Source organism: Muscardinus avellanarius, assembly GCF_963383645.1.
Source record: "Muscardinus avellanarius genome assembly, chromosome: 2".
NCBI classification, from domain to species: Eukaryota; Metazoa; Chordata; class Mammalia; order Rodentia; family Gliridae; genus Muscardinus; species Muscardinus avellanarius.
Window position 1 is genome coordinate 88,788,888 of NC_137787.1, and position 21,078 is coordinate 88,809,965.

The following is a 21,078-nucleotide window of genomic DNA, read 5'->3' on the forward strand; positions in this document are numbered from 1 at the left end:
TGAATTGAAAACTATAATAAGTCATTGGAAAATAAATTATAATGAAATCATCATATATTATAAACCCTGGGTGCCTATAAATAGCAAGGGAAGAGTAAGTTCACTCCACGTGTGTGTGTGTGTGTGTGTGTGTGTGTGTGTGTGTGTGTGTGTTCAAGTTCAACCCCCCAGTCCATTTCAGTTTTATTTTGAAACAGGGTCTTGCCAAGTTATTGAGGCTGACCTCACTTGGGATCCTCCTGTCTCAGTCTCTCAAGTACTGGGATTACAGGTGTGTGCCATCTTTAAGGACATGGAAGCTGGAAAATAAAAAAAATAGCAGAAATAATTAAAAATACAGTCAGTGCTTTCACAGTGGATAAAATTACTTGCCTTATCGTGAAAAAATATTTGACTTTTTTTCTTATTGGCCATGTCCTATTAAATATTGTTCATACTGAGTGATATAAGTTTAGATTGTTTATGTCCATGGAAAAATTTACATTGTAGAATTTCACTACATGTCAAGAAAACCATCCAATAAACCAGTCCTGTTTGTGAGAATTAGTCAGCTTTTGCTGGGTTACTCTGTAGTAACAGAAAGCCATCAGAATTACACATTTTTTCATATTACATGCCCTTTATAGGAAGGCTCTGTAAATCAGTGGATAGTGGAGTTGCAATGTAAAATTTTCAGGGGGGTAGGGATAATTTAGGGGCAATAATGAAAATTATATCTGTTAATACAATGATAGAATCTACGACATAGCTAAGCTTTGAATCTAAGTATATTTGTTTGAAGGTTGTTGTTACTTTTAATTAGATTTTCCCAATACTTGTATTCCTAAAATGGAATCGGAGTTGGGTGGGGAGTGAGCTTACAGTACAGCCAGTCAAGGAGGTCAGAGCAGTGCTGATTACATCTCTAACAAAAGGGTGGGACAGGAGAAATCAAAAGAAGTCACTAAAGAGTGAGGAAGACTTTGTTCTCTAATGGGAATCTTAAAGCAAGAAGATACTCATGTCTGTAGTGTAGCCTACCAGTCAGCCAGGATACTCTATGTCCCCCCCCCCACCTGTGGTGATGGAGTTTTACTTAGGATATAACTGCTCAGCTGAACTATTCAATACCCAGTTAACTCTGGCCAACAACTAAGCTCTCACCATCTGAGTATGTGCACATGTGATATTTGCCACTTCCTTAAAAATCCCATGAGTATTTCTTTTGCTTCCTACCATCCTTCCCCATAATGGAAAGTGATGAGTATTCTGATGTTAAAAGCGGCATGTTGGGAATGTAAGAGCTACTGTCAGCTTGAGCTTGTGTCTTTGAATGTGACAGAACCTCTCCCATTCCCAGATTCAACCAGGAACTCCTGCTCTGTACTGTAACATGAAAGAGTAAAACATCTCATAGTGCTTCAGATACTATAGCATGAGAATCCTTGTTATGATGTGTTATTTTTTCGAATAGTATAAAACATGCCTCTTTTCTGTTTTTTCCCTGCTCAAAATTCTTTTGTAATTTTCTGTTACCTAGAGAATATGTTTAAAACTCTTTGGTATATCTTTCAAAACCCATATAAATTGCCCTACATTTTTGACATTTTCCTACTACATATCAGTACAAAAGCTCATTTAATTTCTCAAATACCATGCAATTTTTAGCTTCTATGACTTTGATTATTCTATTCTCTTTTTCTGTAAAGCACATTAAAAAAAACCTATTGATCCTTTAACTCTGACATATCATTCATATATTGTTCTCATAATTCAAATATTAATAAGTATTTGTTACAATAATAAAATGTTTAAAATACATTTATTATCACATATATCCTATTTCATAGGATATATCAAAATGTGATTTTTGCACAGAATCATATATGCCTAAAACTCTGAAATGATTTTTAAAAGATTATTCTCAATACACTATCAGACTTTTAACAAGAATTGTGTCTTTGATCTGATCATGGTGGTACATACCTATAATCCTAGTACTTGGGAGGTTGAGACAGCAAGACAGCAAGTTGGAGGATATTTTGAGCAACATACTAAGACTCTTTACAACCAAGTGAGACTCTTTTAATAACAAAAAGCAAAAAGGGCTGAGGGTGTAGCTTGGAGGTAGAACACCAATGGGCTCAATCTGTCTTTGAATAATTTGCAGAACAATATTGATCACTGACTAGAATATTGATAAAACTTGATTGGTAGACTCTATTATCTATCAATGTATTAGTGATAGTTTTTCTTAGAAATTCAGTTAAAGCTACATGTCAAATGATTAGATAGAATTGACTCATGCTATATATAAACATCAGTGGTTAAAATAACTATTATACTTAATATGGTGCATTAAAGTATCATTTTGAATTTTGAATGAATAGAGTTTGTTGCAAGGAGATTACTTTTGCTTAATTAAACAATTTCTGTTTTAAATAATTTGTTCTAGATTTTAGACTATTCATATCTCGTTTCAAGGACATCACTACCGGGGTTGGAGGAATTCTATAACTAGGTAGAATGCCATATCAAATATCAGTCTTTCTATTGCCATGTACATTTCACTTTTCTCAGCTTAGTTCTTATATATATTTGATTTTGATAGCTCATCTATTGTCATATAAGATTTCCACATCAGAGTTTATGTAGGATTTTTAAAATGACCCATTATTTTCTAATGAGTTAAGAATGTAAATTTTCTATTTTTATAAAAATAATTTGAGAATGTATTTTACAATTTTTTGCAGTACTGAAGATGGAACCCAGGGTAATTCTACCTTCAAGCTACGTTCCAAGCCCTATTTTTTATTCTTTATTTTGAGAAAGGGTCTCACTGAGTTGCAAAGAGCCTAAGTAGCTGAGGCTGTCCAAAAATCACGATCCTCCTACCTCAGCCTCCCAAATGCTGAGATTACAAGCTTGTGCCACCATTCCTGGTTTCCTTTGGGTTTTGAGTAACTCATTCTTACTTGAAAATACTTTGAATGCATTCAGATTTTTTTTTTACAAAATAGCTGATGAAGTAGAATATAAATATTTTACAAGTGATGGCAACAAATTTTTCTGTTACATTTGTATACTATAATTATACTTTTAATGATATCAAATTATTGTGCAAAGGAAATTAATTTATGGTAAATCTTTTTCATGATATAAAAATTGTTATTAAAATAAATTTTTAATTTTTACTTGATTATCTTGATAATAAGTATCAGATTTTCTCAAGATATTAATATTAAAAAGATGCGGTATAATTACTCTTGATATTCAGGAAAATAACAAGGAAGTAGTGAATTATAATTACTTAACTGTAATAGATTGTGAAACTGAGCAAAGGTAGTTGGCATGGTGGCACACACCTGCAATCTCAGTACTCAAAAGGCCAAAATAGGAGGATTGCAGGTTTGAGGCCAGCTTAAGGAATTAGTAAATTCCTCAGCAAAATTAAAAAGTTTAAAAGAGCTGGGGTTATAGCTCAAAGGTAAAATTCCCCTGCGCTCAATCTCCAGTACCAAACATACCTATATTTTTCAAAAATAAAGAGAAAACAAGGAAAGATGTTCAATGTGGAGTTATTACATGGCAATAACAGTGTTCTCTGCCTCTTGCATCTTAAAGCTTTTAAGACTCAAGCACCTGCTGCTAGTAGGAAACTGAACTGTCACTGTTCATATTGGATTTGTGTTTTAGGAAGTTTTATGACTTTTGTTAAGGTCTCTAAATAAAGGCAGAACACCCTATAATCAAATTTACACTACTTTCTTTGGATTAATTTAATTACGAAAGAGCAGCAGGCCCTGAATTTTATGGATCATCGAAGAATTCACAGTTTTCTGATGTGAACCACATTCATTGGCTACATGCACACAACTATTCTGAGAAGAAAAGGAAACACTATTAGCAAGTGTGCTATATTAAGGTTTCTGAAAATGTATTTTAGCCATATTTTAATTGGTTAATTGATTCCTTGGAAATTTGTTAAATGTACTGTTTACTAATATTATCTTTCATATTAAGAATAAAAAATACATAACTACTTAATATCTCTTAAAAATATAGGGAGAAATGTAGTTTCAATTAGCATCTTCAAAGGAAACATGTTACATATGAAACATGTCACTATGAAAAACACTCAAGGAATGAACAGAGTAATTCAGAGGATCAGGCAAAGCTGAGATAATCCATGAGGGACAATGAGTAGCTTGAAGTTAATATGAGGCATGGGGAGCTCTGCTGTCCTCCGGCCTCAAGGAACAAGAAAAAAGAATGGCTTTCTAACCTGAAGATAGAAAAGCCCATTGTAGAGGTAGACACTTCCAAGGGCTTCAGTACCCTTGTCCTCAGTGGCAGGCAAGACACTCCTGGTTCATTTCCATTACTACCAAATCCCCAAAACCTCCAGGGGAGAAACTCACCGTGTACTGTTTGCATGTATGTCCCTATCACTCTGAACTTCATTATGATGTGAGACTACAATGCACCAATAAAAGTATATTTAGGGGCTATAGAGAAAAAGATTCCATGAAGTGTACACCTAGGACAACCTCAAAGTTGAGAGTGGAGAAAAGATGGAAAGGACGTAGAAACACACACACACACACACACACACACACACACACACACTGTCTAATGGTTGGTTCCTCAAGGAACCTGCAGTAGATTAAGACGAAGCTGAGACAAGAGCCACTTAGCAGCACTGGTATCAAAATGCCAGCAAGGATGTTCAACCCCAAACCAGAAAGAAAGAAAGAAAGAAAGAAAGAAAGAAAGAAAGAAAGAAAGAAAGAAAGAAAGAAAGAAAGAAAGAAAGAAAGAAAGAAAGCAGGAGAACGAATTACCAGTTATTTTAATCTTTGAAATGGTTTGAATTGTTACTAAGTCAAAAATAGAAGGGATGGCACAGAAACATCATAGAAGTGAAGCACAGAAACATCATAGAAGTGAAGCAACCATTTGTTTAAAGATGTTTATGACAGAAAAATCAGTTTTTTTGTCTGATACTTTCTCTTTCTTCAGTGTTTGTCCAGAAATGCAGTTTTTCTCTTTAGCATATGGGAAGAATTGGTAGAGGCTATCAGTATTTTAACTTTAGGATCACTGGAGTGATTTACATTGTTACTAATATCATCTTTGAGATCCAGATAATAGAAATGTTATCTCTTTTAGTCATACTTGTACTTCTATTCATCTAAATCATAATTTGCCATACAAATATAAACCTTGTCAAATGGCAAAGTTTGAAATAATCAAAATTACTTGGGAAAAGAAGAAGCCTAATTTTTTTCTTTCAATCCTGCATATGTGGAAATATTCTATAAAACTTCAGTGTCAGCATCCCAGCATTAGAATGGATGCCACTGTGCATTCATAAAACCCCGTACATTATTCCCTGGGATCATTTTCAGTCGTTGTCACTGTGCTACAAAGGACAGCTTAATAATTCTGGTCTAAACTCCATGATTACATACACTCAGATGCTAATTTGATATAATTGAGTGTGCTCTTTTGTTGGATTGTACATTCAGTTTATGTTCAGAACTCTGAAGACTATATTTAGGAGTGGTTATCAAGGGGAGAATAAGCACCACAGGTGCTCTCCTGAGAATTAGGCTTCTAAGTCACCTTTGCATTAACAGCTCAGGCAGCTGGTACAGGAATGAGAGAATCCTGCAGTTCTTTCTGAGGGACAAGATTCATTTCCTCCAAATCTGATGTCTTCTAATTCTATTTTACAACTGTTTGCGTGGCAGAATGTATCTGCTTGTCATTTAACATATCCAATTGTATAAGATTATCTGTGAAAAAGGTGTCTGATAAATTCTTAGCCTTTTTCATACCATTTTTTTTTTTTTTGGTGGTACTGGGGTTCCTGGAAGCCCTTCTACCTCCGGGCTGTACTCCCAGACCTATTTTTATGTTTTTATTTGGAAACAGGGTCTCCTAAGCCAGAGTGCGTAGCTGGCTTCGAACCTGCGTGATCCTCCTGTCTCTGCCTCCCAAGCGTGGGGACTACAAGCGTGCGCCACCACGCCCGGCTACATACCATTTAATTTTTAAATACCCACAGTTATGAGATTCAGACACAATTTATCATCAAAATTGGAGAGTTTGAGATTTGAACTTCAGGTTAATTCTGAATGTTTATATTTTCTCCATTCATCTTGATAGTTGCACTGTTTCCATCTCACATTTGTCTGCTATTTTTATGAGGTAACAGTACAAATTTATTACAAGTAATATAACCTTGCATATATTAACATGGCTCAGACTTTCTGAGGTGTCTTCTTTGGATAAAATCCATTTATGTTGAGTGTAGGTAGTACGCAAATGAATGTATGTGACTGATGGATAAGGTATCTATATATGTATATTCATATGTGTATATTTATAATTGTAAAAACAGACATATATACATATAATTATATATAAATGTGTATGTAATTGTATATATACATATAATTGTGTATATAATTATAATTGTATAATATGATTATGGAGGCCTGAGAAGAGCCACCGTCTACTATCTGCAAGTTGGACAAATAAAAAAAAGTCATGTAATTTGTTCCAAATCTGAAATCTGAAGGTCTAAGAAATGTAAAGCTATGAATATAAATCCAAGAATCCCCAAATCCTGAGAATTACAAGATGAAATGTCGGACAGCTAGAGAAAGTGAATGTTCCGAAGGAGAGCGAGAGCCAGGGCGAGGGCGAAGGCGTGGGCAAGGGCGAGCACGAGGGCTAGGGAGAGGGCGAGCGAGGGCGAGCGAGAGCGAGAGATCTTGTTTTTTGATACTATTTTGTTCTATTTGTGTACTCAATAAATTGAATAATGCTCACTTATATTGGTGAGAGCAATCTTTACTCAGTATACCAATTAAAATGCTAATTTTCCCCAAACACTCATAGACACACCCAGAAATAATATTTAGTTATTTTTCTAATGCGAGAAAGGCTGTAGTGTTGACACATCTGAACACAAAACCATGGCTCATTAAGTGGCTCCATACTACTTTTTCCTTTGCACAGGGCTAGGTTTGAGGGTGGAGAGATAGTATATTCTTGAAAGGAGCTGCTCCCTCTGTCTGGATCCTGTAGTGAAGACACAAGAAGCTAAAAAGTTCTACATGTGTCACATAGACAATATTCAAAGGAAAAAATAGGCAGGGCATGGTGGCACAGCCCCGTAATCTCAGTACTCAGAAGGCTGAAACAGGAGAATCACAATTTTGAGGCCGGCTTCAGAAACTTAGTGAAGCCCTCAGCAACTTAGTGCGATTATGTTTCAAAGTAAAATATTAACTAGAAATGAGGATATATAGATATAGCTCAAAAGCATAATTCCCCTGGTTCAATCCCCAGTAACAAACACACACACACACACACACACACACACACACACACACACACACACAATAATAACAACAACAAAACTAGCAATAAACCATGGTTATTAAATGATACTAAGCTTAGAAGTGATCATCTAGGAAAAACTATTACATAACTATTTTATCTAAGCTGCTTTTTACCCTTTCTATGGTAGTATATAAAAAGATAATGAAACATTTATCAGTAAGATACTTGGCCAAATAGATATTATCAATAGTTGTTTAAATATATGGCAGGTCAATTAATAGGAGAAAAGTAATAGGTTAAATCAAGATATGACTATGATTTATTTTTAGAACCAAAAGATAAATATTACTGTTTTGGTCTATTTATTTCTTTTTTAAATACTTTTATTGGTGCCTTATAGTCTCATATCATAATGTAGCTCATCGTGATGATGACAGTCATGAACATAGCACCTGGGCTTTTCCTCAGCTCACTCCTCACTCCACCACCCACTTTCTCCATACAGGATATTGAGATTGACATTGATATTCTCACATATGTACTAAATGCAATGAAAGTGAAACTTTCATTAATTCTCCCTCCCCTAGGCCACCTCCCTGGCTTTGTTATCTAAAGTCTCTCTTATATTCCAATCATTCCCTAGCTTTGGCATATGAGAGAAAATATATGATCCTTTCCTGTCTGTGCTTCTTAATTTCAAGGTTTGGACATGTGGAAAATTGTTTATGTGAATTCATAGCGAAGGTTTCACTTTGATACAATCACATACCACTGGGCACCATCAGCATTGCTGAACATACCTAATTGCTGTGTTGAAATGCAACCATTCTTCTAAATCAGAGAATGTGTTCCCCCACTTTTCCTCTGATTTCTTTAACAGTATCCTGTACTGTTAAGATGCCCTTGTTTTATTAATTGTCTGCCCAGTTTTCTTTGGCATTTCAATAGCACATGCATTTTTAACAGTATTCTTCATTCTATTTCCAACTTTTAGTACTGTGGTTTGGAATGAGGTTAGCTCATCCTCTCTACTACATTTGACCCAAAGAGGACTAGGATAAAATATTGGTCTTCAAAACTAAAGATCTCAATTGTTCTATTGCAACATGACCCAAGAATGTACATTAGGAAAAATTGTCAGAGGCTTTTAAGATGTCAGAAAGGGCAGGATCTGCCTGGATAAATTATGAGGATTTCCTTTTTTCTTTTTCTGTTATGCCAAAAAAGTATAACCACTAGTCTGCATTCTACATTGTAGATTAGCATTAGAAACAAGAAGTCTTAAAACTTTTTAAAATGATTCTCTCATTTAGATTGGTTTTCTCTTATATGTTTAATTTATGTTTCTAAGTCTGACTTAATTCATTAAGTTTCCATCTCAGGTAACTATGTGTATATACCAGCTCTTATTTGACTAATTATTCCATATGTACACTAATGACACTTTTATTAAAATTCAGTTTAATATAAAATATTATGTCATAGCAATATTTGCTTAGAGAAATACTATTTTAATGTTATTCAAGAGCATTAGTTAGTAGATTTAAATGTTTATAGGAAAATAATTTTCAAGATGTATTACCAAAATTGGGGATTTGTATGAAGAAGCAGTGAATTAAGATGGTAATGTTAAAGCATGATTTATTATTTCTACTTAATAATAATGATATCAATATTTTTGTAGCCCTCATTATATCCCAGAATAATTATAGGATCTTTACATATGTTAATTCATTTAATCTTAAAAGAATCCCAAGAGTCCTACCATTATTGCATCTTTTTTACACGCAAGGAAACTTAGGCATAGATATATTAAAAACTTGCCTCCATACACAAAGCTAATAAGTGGTGCATTTTGAAACCCAAAGCACCACTTTATAAACAAGTAGATTTAAAAATGTCAATGTTAAAATTCCGATTACTATGAATACATTCTCAGACTTCTATTAATGAATTATGAACCATAACATTTAAAGAATTTTTGTAGGAACAAAATCACTAATCAGTTTTGGTATCTCCTCCCTAATCTAAACCTTATTACTTTTGGTAAGATATTCGCCAACTTTGTATTTACTTTACATAAAATTATAGTTGTGTTTGTTTTTTTTAAGTTATCTTATGTTACTGGGTGTTTTATTTATGGGTCTTACACTCTATTTTAGGAGACTCTAAGAGTCAGAGAGGATGATTTATTTATCTATCTGACTCTACATTATCAGTATCTGTTTTCACTGCTTCTTATAAGTAAAGGACACTGACACATTACTTATGTAGTGTGTGTGTGTGTGTGTGTGTGTGTGTGTGTGTTACTGAGGATTGAACTAAGGTGCAGTCTACCTTTGAGTTTTGAAGTCTTTTTTGAGTTTTTTTATTTTTATTTTTTTTTTTGAAATAGAGTCTCTCTAAATTGCTAAGCATCTCACTAAGTTGCTGAGGCTTTCTTCAAACCTGTGATCTTCTTGTCTCAGCCTCCCAAGTACTGGGATGACATATGTGTACTGCCTCACTCAGCCATTTTTCTTTAGTTTCTGAGTCAGTGAGTCAGTCTTAATATCTTCTGGAATGATGAAATAGATTATTTTTTGCATAGATGGACTAATCATTCAGTATCACAATGCAATCAACTTTTTCCTTGAGAAAGCCTCTTCTAAAATATTCAAATAAAACATATACAGGTATTACTATCCTAATGAGATCTAGTCCAAAATTTTCAGTCCTTCTCTTTTATTTCAAAAAATATTTCAGCTTTTTGCAAAGCAATAAAATCTATACACTGTGTTTTTCTGAATCATTCCAACAGCTTTTTTTTTTTTTGTCATTTTGGGGGTATATGATCTAACCATGCCATCTATATCTGATTTCTTCTTCCTTGATGTTGATAAAAGTTGAGAGGTCTCAGAATGATTTGCACACAAAAATGCAGTAGATGAAACACACAAAAAGCACTAAAAATGTTTGTAGAATGGCTTTAAGCTGTGTGATGCTAGTTATTCTAGGAAAAATGTACTTACTTAAATTTATTTGAAAGAGATACAGCTAGATTAATTGTAAAATTTTATGATTTAAATAAAATTGTCTAGCAAGGTTAACTGCAAGAGGATTAATGGTTTAAGTATTATGTTTTATAGATTCATAGATGTAAAAATATATTCCATTAAAAACAACATTCTCATCACACATTTGACTAAGTTGTTTTGACATAAATACACACAGGCGCAGACAGCCTTTGACACACACACACAAGAAATGAGCACTTACAGATAACTGAAAGAATAAGATGCATGTAAAGAAATTATTTTTAAACAATATAATATCATTAACTTCAATAATGATCAAATAGAACCATCTATTTTTATGAATCAGCCTTGAACTTCAAGCCAGTGCCAACAACAAATAGACTTTTAGTGCAGAAACTGATAAAGAATTAATACATGTAAATCAGTTAACAATGATGTGACCCATAAATAACTAATACTAAGTACTTAACAAAACAATATGAGCACACACACACACACACACACACACACACACACACACACACACGCTCAGAAGAGAAGTAGAAAGTATATTATCATGTCCTGTCCTGTTTAGCACACAGAGTACATGCTGAAGCTAGCAACAGAAGGATGGCACATGAGAGGACTTTGAGAAGACCCAGAGCCTCGATTCTTCTTTTCTATTTTTACAGCTTGTAAGAGAAATTACATGGTGTTGGTAGTATATGGAAATACATGACTGAATTCTAGGGTAGGATTAATTCAGGGACACAGATAATATTACTTCTTGTCAGAGAAGAAAAGTAGAGCAGAGGGGAATCCTAGGGAAGTTAATACTGTAATTTCTGGGGGAAGTTGGTGTCTGGGCTGAATGCAAAGTGTTGTGCATTATGATTCAGGTGCAGGAATTCACTCTAAGGAGGTAATGTGCAGGAACATAGCTGGGTTATGTACCTAGGAGTTTGTAATGAGTGATTCCCCATACTTCTGCTCATTAAAGTTCGCAGGTAGCACTTCAAAATATCTACATACCTGGAACTTACCACCACACATTTTAAATTATAGCTATGGGACTTGAACATTAAGAATTTTTGCTATGATTGTTTTGTTTTGTGCGTTAACTTCCTGAGAATTACAGGTATAACCAAGATTCGGTGACAATTCTTCAGTACCTACAGAACATCTGATAATTTGGTGGAAATGCCTATTTTAACTCAGTATCCTGGAGGCAAAGCCTGGGATTCTGCATGTCCATCCATCTCTCAGGTACTGAAGGTTCACACACACTTTGGGTTAAAAGGTTCTACCTTGCTGCATCAGAATCTACATGTATTCTGACATAGGAGAAGAAAAAAAATGTATATTAAAATAGTGATTCTGATAAGCTCCAACCTCATAACTAGAATAATAAAGAGGAAAGGAAAATGGCTTAGTCTTTGGGTGTCAATGGATCTGTCCTAGAAAAGCTGTAATGTTAAGCCCCACACTTATGTTTCCTTATTTTCTCAACATCTTGAACCATGTAAGGTATTTTACTTATCCTGAATACTTTCATCAAACTAGAGTATTTTGTCAAGCTTTATTCTCTGAAGTTTAAATGACAAATTAGTACATTCCATACAAATTATGTATGTTCTCTTAGATACTCAAAGTATTCTACCTCTTGCCTAATATCCTGCTACTTATCATTAGTACCTTAAGAATATCATGTATTTCCAGGAGATCTTGGTAGTTCACACCTGTAATCCCAGTACTTGGGAGGCAGAAACAGAGGATCACAGGTTCAAGGCCAGTTTCAACAACTTGGGGAGAGCCTCAGTAACTTAGCAAAGCCCTGTTTCAAAATAATAATAATAATAATAATAATAATAATAATAATAATAATAAGGCTGAGGGGTTAGCTCAGAGGTAGAATGGCCTTGGGTTCAAAACCAAGTATCAAAAAAGTTTATAATTTATAACCTATGTCTTTTAAAAAAGATGTACTAAATAATATTTTACTACACTTCACACTGGACTTGAGAATTTTTAAGTAATTTTGGCAGTAACAGCCACCTGATCCATTTCAAGAGTTATTGTTTCCAGCTAGTATATACTATCACAGAAATCACAGTAAGGAGAGTTAATTATCATAAAAATGTGATATAGTGAATAATTTTTAGGAAAGGTAAAAGTTGTTTTCATGAGCATTGCTTGTTTTTCTAGGGAATCCCCTACAGAAATGAGCTGTTAACGACATAAGATCATCACTGTGTTCATAGACACTTCTAGGTACAGAAGAGTAAGCAGTGGCCATCTTTTAAATTTTGTTATTTCAATGAACATTAATTATATAATATATAAGTTAAGAAATTATCTGAAACATGTTGAAAATCTGTGTCAATATCTTAATCCACTTAATTGCTTTTTAGGGCAAGTTGTGAAAAATGATAATTTAAATGTTCTATGCATGGAAAAACTGTTTTCATAAATATCTATCATGTTTTTGCACATATACTGTTAGGATTTGATAATATATGCTTGTATCTTAAAATTGATTTTATCTGAGCTAGATGTGGTGGTTAAATGTTTGAAATCCCAGTACTTGAAAAGCTGGGACAGCCAAGGCCATTCACAACTTAATGAGACTCTGTTTCAAAATAATAAAATAGGGCTCAAATAGAGGTGAGGTAGAATGCCCTTGGGTTGGGTCCTTAGCACCACAAAAAGAAAATGATTTTATCTCTTTATTAATAAGAAATTAAAGAAGTTCAAATGTGTTTGTTTTCTGTTGTACAACAAATGATCATAAATTTAAGAGCTTAAACCCACATAAGTCCATTGCCTTTTAGTTCTACGGGTTAGAACACAGTATCCTAGTCAGTATTCTATCATTAATGGGATATAGCCACAGAGCCATTTGATACTGTGATCTCAACTGTGGCCTGAGGTTACATACACATTATCAGGATTCAGTGGGTACCTTTGTTGGACTGAGGGCCTTGGTTGCAGGAAACTGCTTACCACTCTCTGCCATGTGATTCTCTGAAACATGGCTCTTTGCTTCTTTGAAGACAAGAGAACTACATCTCTGTTTCTTGAAATCTCTCTGACTTCTTCCTGATTTGTCTTGCTCTGCTATAAAAAATGCTCTAAACAGTAGATTATAACCAATAAAAAAAAAATGTTTTTCTCACAGGTTGAATGCTGGGAAGATCAAGATCAAGGCCCTGGAGTAGTCAGTATGTGGGGAGGGCACACTCTCTGGTTAATAGATGGACGTCTGCTCATTTTAACTTCATGTGGCAGAAGGGACAGGGAAGCTCTCCACAGTTTTTTTCATAAAGGCATTAGTCCCAATCACAGGGAGTCTACCCTAATCACCAAATGAGCTCCTAAAGAGCCTGTCTCCTAATATGATCATGCTGGAAGCTAGGGTTTCTATATGAATTTGGAGATAGGACAAATATTCAGTTCATAGTATCAGTACATCTTTGAGAGGATTCTTCTGACTAGGTCAGGTAGTCATAAAAACCTCACATTTATTGGCTCAAATTGACTAGAGATCTCAATTGTGTCTGAAAAATATTTCCATATTTGTCATATAATGGAATTATGAAAGTGATATTATAATATTCTATCATATGCACTGGGGCCCTCTGACTAGAGCTGTGGGGTCAGAAAGACAGTCCCAGTGGGTTTGGGAGACAGAACATCTACACCAAAGAGTATAATTCTCAAGACTTAAGATTTGGTACTGTTTTGATCATAAATTTCTCTGTTCAGTTTGGACTTATTTACTTACTATTACCCCTTTCTAATTTTCTATTTCTCCCTTGTGTAATAGAGATGCCTACCTAGGCATTCCATTCATTGTATTTCATACACAGATAACTCGACTGGTTTCACAGATTCACAGTTGGAGTGGAATCTTGCCTCTGGATGGATCAGATCTAAAGTCTCACTTATAAATGATTTGAATGGTATTTAGATGATAAGTTAGACCTTAGAAGTGACAGCTGATTCTGGAATGGTATGATATATATTGTATGTGAGAAGGAAGGGCATGGGTTGTGGTGGGTCAATGGTGAAATGTTATGAACTGAACAATGTTGTTCCCCAAAATGCATACACTGAAGCTCTAAATCCTTGTGTAGCTGTATTAGGAGATAGTGCCTCTAAGAAAATGATTACAATTAAATGAGATCATAAAGGTGAGGTTATGATTAGATAGGGTTAATGTGCTTATAAAAAGAAGCCAGGTTTGGTGTCCCATATATGATAATCCCAGTAATTCAGAGGCTGAAATAGGAAAATGGATTTCAGGTTTTAGGCCAGCCTCAGCCTAGACCCTGTTTCAAAAAAAAAAAAAAAAAAAAAGGCTGGCAGTACAGAAGTAGAATGATGTCATATTCAATTTCCAGTAACACACACACACACACACCACCACCACCACCACCACCAGAGCACTTTTTCTTTCTCCAAATAAATGCATCCAGAAAAATCTGTCTATGTCAAATATGGTGAGAAGTCTACTCATCTGCAACCCAATGGAAGAAACCTCACCCCATCCCCAACTTCATCTTGAAATTCTAGTCTTCAAGCTATGAGAAAATCAGTTTCTGTCATTTACAACACTTGGTCTCTGGCATTTTGTTATGGAAGCCCAAGATAACTAATATACTAACTAGGTTGTAGATCATAAATGATTAACTGAAATATATCCCTACCAGCAGCTTGTCAGGATTTTTACTTAGGCTATATCCTTGCCAATCCTTCATATTTTCTGCCTTTTTAATTTTAAATATTCCAATTAGTAGATAGTGGTACATTACTATGGCTTGATTTCACATTTTTGCAATAACTAGTAAACTAGTTCATTACTTTCACTATATACTCTTTATTTATTTCTTTTTCTCTTTTACTGGGGATAAAACCCAGCAGCATTCTACCCTAAGCTATACCCTCAGCCTGATTCCATTTTTTATTCTGAAGCAGGGTCTCACCAAGTTGTTGAGGGAGGATGGCCTAAAACCTGTGATCCTCAGCCTCCCAAGTACTGGAATTATAGGTATGTGCCACCACACCTAGCTTGAATATTAACTTTTATTAAGTGTTCAAATTATTCAAGTATTTGTACATATTTTTTAAGATAAGCTGCCTTCTTCTGATTGATTACTTTTTAGATATTTTACACATCATCTTTTCTTAGATGTGGGTTCAGCAGATATGTTCTTTTCATACAGATTTTTCCTAATACTTTTGATTAACAGAAACTTTTAATTATACTTAATTTAGTCAGGATGGTGGCCATGCGTATAATCCCAGTTCTTAGAGGGTTCCACAGGTTTGAAGCAAGCCTCAGCTACTTGGTGAGGCTCTCAGAATCTTAGTGAGACATGTTTCCAAATAAAATATAAAATAGGTCAGGAACCAGGCATTGTGGAGCACACTTGTAATTCCAGCATTTGGGAGGCTGAGATGGGAGGATTATGGTTCAAGGACAGCCTTAGCTACTACTTAGTGAGGCCCTTTGTGACTCAGTGAGACCCTGTTTCAAAATAAAGAATAAAAAATAGGGCTGGGGGTGTAACTCGGCAGTAGAATGACCCTGGGTTCCATCCCCAGTGCTATACACACATACACTCACACACACACACAGGTCTGGGACTGGGAGTATAGCCCAGAGGTAGAAAGCTCCTGGGTTCCATCCCTAGTACCAAAAATAAATAAATAAATAAATAAATAAATAAATAAATAAATAAATAAATACAGTATTTTATTTTATAGCTTGTAATTTCAAGTCCTGATAAATATTTTATTTTACTTAAAAGTCATGAAAATATTCTATGTATCCTTAAAGTATAATTGTTTTATAGTCTCATTAAAATCTGCAGCCCATATGGAATATCTTTGTGTATTTGCTATAAAACAAAGTTTCCTTTTTTTTTAATCACTATAATTCCACTTTTGAAAATCCCATCCTTATTCTATCTACTTCATGTAACCTTTGTTATAAATTCTGTGACCAGATATACAACCATCTGTTTCTGGGCTTTTTATTCTGTTTCTTTGGTCAGTATTTTGTCCTTTTGCCAAAATTTTGGAATTTAATTAGTATTAATTATTAAAATTTTAAATGAGAATTGATAGCTGAGTGTCGCGTCCCTAGGGCTCTGACCAGCAGAGCCTAGGGAAGAAACACACGAATGCCGACTCTGTTGATGAAGCTCCTTCCTCTTTAATGCTCTCTCAACGCCCTCTCAGGTAAAAACAACATCAGTCTTCTATCCCCTCCCTCATCACTCCATCAACCCTCCTCTCTTCCCAGCTAGGGCATGCGCATTTTCAACCTTCTCCTGGGCGGGCAGGTGGTAGCACGAGGCGCTGCGTTACTAATCATCTGTAAGGCGCCTGATAGGGCTCACTGCACAGGCTCAGGGCACCGCCAGCCTCGTGAGCCTCGTGACTTGGCTGCAAGCCCAGGCGCCATCTTGAGTCCATGATGGCAACAAGCCTGGGTGCCACCTCGGTCCAGCCGAGTGGGCCCCGACAGCTGAGGGTAAACAAATTCTAGATTTATTTATCTTTATCATTTTATTTCTATTCTTAGCCTTTCCCTTTTATTGTTATATGTATTTTAGAATCAGCTTGTAAGTTGCTACAAAAAATACTCTATTACATTTTGTGTAAAAATGAACTAAAATCAAGGGTTGTTTTTGGCCAAAAGGGGACATTTTAGAATATTGAGTCTTCCATTTTAATCTACATTCAGAGTGTAGTGTTCCGTTTATTTAAATATTTAAAAATAGCCCATTGATATTTTGTAGCTTTTAATATAGATGATTAGAGCATAATTTATGATAGGATGTGATTTTTTTGTTAAATTAATTTGTTTGTTCCATAGTGGGTATTGAACTCAGGGACATTCGAATTCTAAGCTACATACCCAGATCTATTTTCTATTTTGAAACGGTTTTTCTCAATTTCTGAAATTGGCCTCAAACCTATTTGGTCTATACAAGTATAATTTATTGATCTTAAAATCAGAAACCTCATAAAATTTACTCTTTTTCTAGATTATTTTTTATAAAATTGGTTGAATTTTATGTTCATAAAGCCATTTCATTCCTGAGTTTAAGTTTTGCTTTTCCATTTTAATTATATTATTTTCTTTCTCTTTTTTTGTATATGTATGTTTTCCACTAGTTAAGTTCCCTAGTATAATATGTAATAAAAATGACGATAACAGATATTCATATTATTGTCACCCCATGGAAGAAAGTGGGTACTTCACCCAGTGTTTGGTTGGGTTTCTGGAACTGAAAATGCTACTCACATGCATATTAGAAGGAAAATAAAAGGTTTATTATTGTTATAATAATATATTCTTTCAATATAAGGAAGAACAGCCTCCAAAACAGGTCTGAAGATGTCTTGAGATAGATCTGGGAGTGTTGAGTGGTTTTTAGTCTTATATTATTTAAGAGTGGAAATAATGGTGAGCAGTCCCTCATGAAGGCATGGTCTTGGGTGGCTTGAACTTCCCATGATCAGAAGGAAAGGAGAAAGAGAGAGAAGGAGAGTGATTGATTCTTAGATCTCTTATCAGCTTGATTAACTATGAAGCAGAAAGAAAAGGAGAAGTAGGAAGCAATTTGGCTTGTAATTTCTTAATAGTTAAACATCAACAACAGGGTTAGACTTCTTTCTCTCTCTCTCTCTCTCTCTCTCTCTCTCTCTCTCTCTCTCTCTCTCTCTGTGTGTGTGTGTGTGTGTGTGTGTGTGTGTGTGTGTGTTTGGCCGAGAAATTGATCGATCCTAAGGGCATTCTACTTCTGAGCTATACCTCTAGCACCTTTAAAATTTGTTTTGAAGCAAGCTCTTGCTAGGTCTCTGAGAATCTGCAAAATTCCTGAGGCTGTCCTTCAATATGTGATCCTCCTGTCTCAGCATCCCAAGGGATTACATATGTGTGCCACCACAACTGGCAGAGTTATATATTTTTCTCAACTTTTTTTATTTATGTGTGGAACATATTTGTTTTATTCTTAAACTGTGTGGTAAAGTTTCAGATATTTTGTCAGTGAATATAGCATCCTGTTCATTAAATTATATATACATATATGTATATATATTCATTAGACTATATATTAAATATTATATAATATATTATATATGTATTAGAATATATATGTATGTATGTGTGTGTATATATATATATACACACACACACACATATATGTATAGTGCCCAAATTAGGTATACTATTTTCATACTGTTGAAACTTTCTCTGAGAAAAGAGGGTTTAACACTACTATTATTGTAGATTTGTCCTTTTCCCATTTTACCTAAGCTTTTGCTTTACATATTTTGACTCTATGTTATTAAGTATGTACAAATTTAGGATCATTACATATTGAATTATTCCTCTTATGACAAAATAGTTAAAAATCATTCCTAGTAATACCTCTGACTTGAGATGTATTTGTCTGAATTATACCAATATTCTTTTGGTTAATATTTATATATTATACTTTCAAATGTTTTCCCTAATCTTATGAGCAGATTAAAGATAAGCATGTATTATAAATTATTTTTGCTAATTCCAATATTTTCTTGAGCAATTAGCCTACTTACATTTAAAAAACTTAATGTATTTTGGTTGAGAAAATAGGTTTGGCTTTTCTTTTGGTGAAAGTCTGACATTGAGAAACTTTGTCAGAAGTTGCCTCAGTTTACCTTCCCTCTTAGAATCTAATTTAAACATTGCCCAAATATTTATGTTGGTAGTCATATTTTGCCAGCTGTAAATATTCTCTTCTATGCCTGTCATAATTTAAGTTGATAAATCTGTAAGTTTTTTAAAGTAATATATTCAGCTGGGTGTGGTGAGTACACCTTCAGTGCCAGTTCTTGGGAAGCTGAGAGAGGAAGAGCACAGCTTTACAGCCAGTTTCAACAACTTAGGGAAACACTGTTTCAAAATAAAAAGTAGTATTGGTCTGGCAGTGTGACTGAGTGGTAGAATGCTCCTTGGTCCAATCCCCAGAACTGCCACCACCAAAAGAAGAAGAAGGAGGAGGAAGAAAAAGAGGAGGAGGAGGAAGAGGAGGGGGAGGAGGAAGAGGAAGAGGAATAATGTATTTATTTATAGGTGCTCTTAAGATTATACTTTATTAATTTTTTTTTGTGGGTGTGTGTGTGGTGCTGGGGATGTAACCCAGGGGCTTTCTATCTTTGGGCTGCACTCCCAGACCTATTTCATATTTTATTTGAAAACAGGGTCTCACTAAGTTGCTGAGAGCCTCACTAAGTAGCTGAGGCTGGCTTTGAACCTGTGTGATCCTCCTGTCTCAGCCTCCCAAGCGTGGGGATTACAAGTGTACGCCACCATCCCCAGTTTAAAATGTTTTTTAATTGCAAATTTCTTGGTATTATTTTCTTTGTATATATATTTTCTAGATTTTGCTAATTTTCAAATATCATTGAGTTTATTATTTGAAAATTTATTATCTGTGAAAATATTGTCCATTCTTTTTTCTTCATCTTTACCTCTATTTTTTCTTTTTCATCCTCTTTTTTCTCTATTTCAATTTTTATTTTCTATTAAACTTTCTTTCTGTTCACAAATCATGTTTTTTTTCTTATTTTTGATAATTTTGTTGCTATAGATTTCTTATAAAGGAGTAGGGAATAAAATAGGGGTAGATATGATCAAATTATGTTAATACATAATACAAATTGTTACATACAAATTATGTATGTTACATAATTTGATCATATCTAACCCTCTTATTCTTAAGCAATGATGAAACCCATCAATCTTTATAATTAGCATATTCTAATAATTAAAAAAAGAAAATTCTTTATATATTTTCATTTTATTCTTTATTTTTAACATAGTTATGGATGTTTAAAGGCTTTATTTGTTAACTAATATTTTTATAATTTTTTTTTGCTTTCTCTTTATTTGTTTGCATAAGTCCATGCTTTTTATCATATCTAATGTATAATATTTAATTATATAACATTACATTTGATGTTCAATGTATTGATATCCTTTCTGCTGACAATGTCTTTTTTGATAGACTGATAGGGAATGTATTAAAATCTCAATAATAAAGTATTATTGATTTGTAGATCTTGGTGATGGCTTTACTAAGACTTGTTCTGCCATTTGCTCTATTTTTGGTCATCGATCTCTTGAGATTTTGATGAAGTTGGTTGTTCTCTCTGGATGAAAGCAAAGTGAGTTTTACCTCCTAGAATCTCCCAACTCAACTCTCAAACCTCTAAATCCATGAATATTAAGATAAGCCAAATACTTTGATGAAGGTACCAGCCAAATACTTGAACCAGTCTTCTCCTCTACCAGATCTTCATTTCTCAATATGGAAACATCTAGCTAGTTCTTGTTTTTAATGAAACTTGCAAGTTAGCCTTTCTTCACAGTCTTAGAATTCTAAAATATTCTTTAGGAAACACTGGCCTACTGATAATGCTTTTTACATCATTCCATCTCTCCTACTAGATCACTAAGAGTTTAGCTGGTTTACCGTTATTCCACCAGAGTATATAATAGAATACATACACAGACACAAGTCCACACACTCATAGGTAACTGATTTTTTACAAAGATGCCAGACACATACATTGGAGAAAAGTCAGCCTTTTCAACAAATGATGTTGGGAAATCTAGTTACTCATTTGTAGAAAAATGGAACCAAATCCTTACCTCTTTCCCTGCACAAAAGTCAACCTG